The following is a 6,000-nucleotide window of genomic DNA, read 5'->3' as shown; positions in this document are numbered from 1 at the left end:
ATCCTTACAATAGTCAAGATGTATACCATCTATTTATTCTTCCCTTCCTCATAGCCATCAGGGGCTGTAGTAGAGTAAGAGAGAATCATGTGTTCATTATGAACTCCTGTGTACTTTCTCCCATTTCTTCACTAACTTGGTAGTGTTGGCAAGTGGATTGATTAATAATTTTTCAGCGTGCCTCCCATTTTTAAAAGAAGCAATCTATTTTGTTTTCTTCCTAGGGTTTCACCCCATTACTCAAGAATAGCTACTACGAATTATGAGATATCTTCAGATGATTGTTTGAGCAAGGATCTCAACAATCATTAGTTTGAAGTTGTATTAATGGGTTGTATTAACAGGTAAAATACTTGGTGGCTGCCAATTTGGAAGTATCAAGCTCAGTGAATTATTCTCATTATGTCCTGTACAGATACTGTCTTGACCTCATGCTTATCTTAATGTTGTTAGAGAATACTAATCAAAAAATATGAAACCCATGATTTTTGTGCATTATCTATCATTATTTTATCTTCTTTTTCTTGAAACAGAGCAGCAAGTCTCTTCTCAGCCTTACAGTGCTGGTGTTGTTGTTCCTGATGATATATTTCACTCATTTTCTACCTCAGATCTCCATATGTGTTTACATACCTGAACCTAGTTTCCACCTTTGGTATGTTTTGCTTTTGTTTGATGCCAGTGAAATCCATCATTAAGCAAATTGCTCCCTTCCTACATTTTCCTACTTTCTGTCCTTAGTATTGCTGTTTTACCAGTTTTACTAAAACTTCTACTTCTTTGACCTGATGTCCTGATTTCTGCCTTTTTTTTTCCAGTTTGCTGATTCCATGTTACATTGCACCATCTTTTTAAAAAGTAAATCAGCCCTCATGTCATGGTCCATAGTCCTTTTACTTTGCACTCTCAACATCCTCAAACTCCGTGGTGAGAATGAAAATTAAAATATCTTTCACTGCATACTTTGCTCTCTGCCCCAAAACATTATTACTAATGCATTCCAAGAACTTGCTGAGCAGTCTGCATACTGTTCTATAACTTCCCTAAAGTCACACCAAATTTCTGCAGAATTTAGCTGAAGTTACCTCTGTTAACCACAGAACATCTTTGTTGTGTGAGAACCCAAATAAAGAAAACAATGCATTCCTTGATCTAATATGCACCACACACACCTACATTGCCAGATTCATCCACCCCTCCCCACAATTTGGAGGGTTACAAGTAGAACCATTCTTCACGTGTTTGGAATTATTTTTGCTTTTTCCATGCCATCAGCCCTTCAAGATGAAAGGCAAGGGAATGCGAATAAGAGAGCTTTTGTCAAGCCTAGAAGGCACAGAGGTTGTTTGGGCTCACTTCCTTCCTGAGACATTTTGGATACAAAAAGTAGAGTACAGTGCAATGTTTAGAAAACAAAACCTTTAGCTCTACATCCATATCATATCATTGGTAACAGCATTATGAGACAGAATACAGTGTTCAGTGTACATTCATAGGTCTGATCCACATGTTGTAATGATGGCATAGGAAGTTAGACCAGCTGATTTTCCTTAAGTTGGTTTTCCTTTTCTGGAATGTGTCTTACTTTGTAATTTTCACAATGCAAATAATGAGATGATAGACCCTACGATTATTTTCTTAACTATACATCTCATTTTATCTCATTTTATTCAGTAAGACAGGACTTTAACCTGGGGTCTGAAAGATTATTAAGTGGGCAAAATCCTCTAGTTAAAATGTACTCTTATTTATAAAGTACTCTTAATGTTCCCTAATTCTTTAGCTGATGATTGAAATGTTTTTTGGATAATGATATATGCTATTTTATCTAGTTTAGGGTCTTTTTCTCTGTAAACATCTGTGAAACAGAAGGCATGAGTTTTCTCTTAGAAATTGTGGGAACACATAAAATATACAGTACACTTCCTGTTATAGAAGGCTATTTATTAGTCTAAATACTTGTGCAATATTTGGCAAATGATCAAAACTAGTTTCCCCTAGTGTGTTTACAATGTTCTAAATTAAAAGCAAAGCCCATGTTCAAGTGGCATTTGTCATAGAAACTGAAATGTTTCTCTCATGCTGCATGTCGTTGTAATTTCTACTTGACAGGATAAGCTCCAAATGTTGAGCACAAAAATTGTAGCAAAGCTTGTAACAAAGTTCTTGAGAGAATTAGACTTGCCATCTAGCAATTCTTTTTATAGGAACCAAAGGAGTGTTTCCCCCTAGTGTAGGGTCTTTTTTCTTCTAAGACTGTATGTTTACTTAACTTTCTGCCTGATGCTGTACTTAATCAGCTATACTGAAGGAAATTCTTTTGATTTCATTACAAATTCAGTTGCTCTTTATCCCATTTTAATGTTCTTTCCCATAACCTTTGAGTGGTAAAATGGTCACAGACAAGAACATCAGAGCTCCCATTTCTCTAGTGAATGCTTCAGAAATGTACTAAGACATAAATTTAGCAAAAGTTAAGAACAGACACTACTTCTGCATCAGACTCTGAAAAAATGGCTTGGAGAGCTACAGAAATGCACTTTCAGTGAAACAAAAATTACTCCACCATTCTCTTTTCAACTCAGGTTCAAAACCTGATGGAACAATAAACATGTTTATTAATTATCATTATTTTTACTAAAGGGGTTTTGACAAGTTTGAGAGAAAACTGGGTCAGCTCATAATAGCAGCTTTTGAGTGTATTTCACCATTACCTAAGTATTGAAAAGCCGTGCAACACTTAATAAAATGTTGCACAGGAAAAATGTGCTTGGGTCGTGTTTCATGTTATAAATAGACAGATAGGCAAACACATACACTGTACCATTTCCAAGGAAAACACCTCCTGTTCCAGTAACCTGTCTCTCTTTTCATATCTCAGATTTAGTAATCTTTTTACTGAATTGCAGACTGCCCTTGGACTTTCAGTCATCCTTGAATTTAAATAAAAACTATTGACATCTGTAGTTGTATTTCTTTTTTCCTTTACCTAAGTACTTTAATAACCATGAATAGTCCTACTGAAATTCTGATGAGACACTCTACTGCACTTCAGGAAAACTACCATTTGCCATTTGCAGTCAACTGGTCTATGGATATTTTAGGACTGTGGCTTCAGCTGAATCAAGGATACTTGAAAAGAGAATGAGTAAAAAATGTGTGTGTGTACAGTCTTCTAAAAACAAATCAGCCTTTTGTCCAAACACTTAAGTACCTTTCTAAGGAGTACCTGCTTCTCAAAGGACCATATTTTGCTTATGATCTAAAGGATTCAATTGGATGAAAAAAAAGAAGATATAAATGGAAAGCATTCCACGTAACACACCATAATTCTCAGCTTGATATTGAGAGGTATAGTCTGTAGAACAGGAATAAACAAGGAGGTCAGCTTTCTTTAGGATCAACTCTAAACATTTTAATTTTTAAATTTAACTAGGGTTATTCATTTATTCTTAGAACGCATAAATGCTTTTTGAAGAGAGGCTGATAAGGACCATAATGATAGCTGAAGAAAGAAACATTTCAAACTAAGCAAGGATGCTGAAATCAAGACAATAGGCTTTGGCTAAACTGAGATTTTAATCAGCAGTTTCTCATAGGACTGAACTAATGTCTGCGTTTTCCTTATTTCAGGAGATATCTTCAGCAACCTATAGAAAAATTGAGCATATAACTAACTGCAATGGATGGGAAAGTGAAAGAGCTTCAGGTAGTTCATTACTGCTACAGACAGAAACTTTCTGAGATCTGCCCGTGGGAATCAACAGGAGAGAAAAGCCTCTTAGTCAACAATTGTGGGACATGTGGAAATCACTCTGGAGTGGCAGCAGTGTGTCTAAGTCCATTGTTACCCAGATAGACGCCAATGCTCTTCTAAGAAAAATGGCCACTTCCAGTCAATTTTTGAAGACATAGTATGTACAACTGAAGAAGAGAGAGAAGACTGGTGTGTAGTCTCTGGAGTGTTTCTATAATCTCTTGAGGCTACACATGAACAAAAAGAGAATATTTTCCTTAAGAAGCATTATCACATGGATTTAAGATGAGCAGGATTATCAGAGGAAAAATAAAATTAACAAAGGCATGAAGTGAGCTAGTGAGTGAAAACATCAGATTCACAAATGTCACATCAACAGATTGAAACAGTGACAACATGGAACCAGGAGGCTCTCAGGCTTTTCTTACTACTCGGATTCATTATGTGACATCATACTTATAATCTTCTGAGAGCAACCTGTACAATCTGACATGGTACTTAACTGTTTCTTCACATCAAACATAACACATGAAAGTGAGAAGTTTGTAGCATTTTTAACAAGGGCATTTTCCTTCTCAACCTGTACTTGTTAAGAAGATGAGAGACATGAAAAAAAAAAAAAAAAAAAAAAAACCCAGAGTGATTTCTAAAGAATTCAGACTGCAGAAGTGGTTTTCCTTCCTCTGAATGTCATCTACAGGCAATGCTTTTACGTTTTTTATATGTGGAGATACTAGTGCAGAGATATTACATGAATCATATACAAGTATAGATCATATCATATTCTCAGTATAGAAAGAGAAAATTCCCTAGTGGACTCTCAGATACAAACCATTCTTTTTGATTTCTGTGTATATATCACTGTGTTGCTAGGACTTAAAATAAAATTTATTGTTGATACAGAAATTGATATGGATTAATATATAAACCAAAAGACTGTACCTCCCTTCCATACTCTTTTTAACACTTTCGCTGATGAGTTATTCTATAGGCAATTAAGAGAAATCTCTGGATTGTTAGCCCTTGTCCTTGTGGGAGACTTCAAGTTCACACACATTTACTGGAAATACCATACGGATGTTACAAGCAAGTCTGGGCAATTCCTGGAGCTGCTTGAAGACAATTTCTTGCCACAAATCCTCCAACTAGAAAAGATGCCTTCCTATACATGTTATTTGCTTATAGAGAAGTACTCATGCATGTGGTGGTAGGTGTTTATCTTGACCACAGTCGTGGTGAAATGCTTGAGTTCAAAATTCTTAATGTAGTGAGAAAAAAAGTTCAATAGTGTTTTTACTGTAAATTTCAAGTGAGCAAATTCTCAGCTACCCAAGTAGCAATTTTGCAGTGTCCCCTAAGAATATGCTCTGGAGGCCTCTATGGGTGCTGGTCAGTCTCAAAAGAACCACTGTTGATAAGTGTGGAAGTAGGCCATCCTATTGTGTCACAGGTCAAGCAAGAGGGACAGAAGACCAGCTTGGCTTAACAGGGAACTCCTCCTGGAACTCAGGAAGAAAAAAAGATTGGATGATATCTAGAAGTAAGATCAGAACTTGCAGGAAGATCATATATGTTCACAAACACAGGAAATGACATGCAGGGGCAAAACTCAATAAAAGTTGAAAATGGCCATGATGTGCTCAACAAGAAGAAAGGACTTGTAAAATATGTTAGTAGCAAGAGGAGGCTCAAGGAAAACAATGGACCAATTCTTGTTGAAGATGGTTCTGTGACAAATAGAAATACAGAAAAACAGGAGGTATTCAGTGCTTTTTTCTCCCAGCCCTTAATAATACTGGTAAAACCTCAGAGTTGAAGGACCACAACTGCAGGAACAGTGACTCTTCATTTGTGCACAGAAATTATAAGGTGCCACCTGCATCACCTGTTCATAACATCATGAGACCTGGTGAGATTCATCCAGAGTACTGCAGGAGCTGTTAAATGTGACAGCAGGACCCCACTCAAAAGTCATGGATGTCTGGGGAGGTCCCCGCTGACTGGAAGTTGGCCAGTCATTGCAGTTTAGAAAGGTGTGCTGGAAGACACAGGAAACTACATATCTGTGAGTCTAACCTCAGCACCTGAAAAAATTGGAGAAGATGCTACTGGTCATGAAAGGCATTTCAAGGAAACACAAGCATCAAGCATAGCACAAGTTCACAAAGAGAAGTCCTATATGACTAATCTGAGACGTTTCTACAATTAGGTCACTTGCCTAGTGGTCAAAGAGACAGAGGTGG

This window comes from Vidua macroura, chromosome Z, assembly GCF_024509145.1.
Source record: "Vidua macroura isolate BioBank_ID:100142 chromosome Z, ASM2450914v1, whole genome shotgun sequence".
NCBI lineage: Eukaryota > Metazoa > Chordata > Aves > Passeriformes > Viduidae > Vidua > Vidua macroura.
This window is presented reverse-complemented; position numbering follows the sequence as displayed.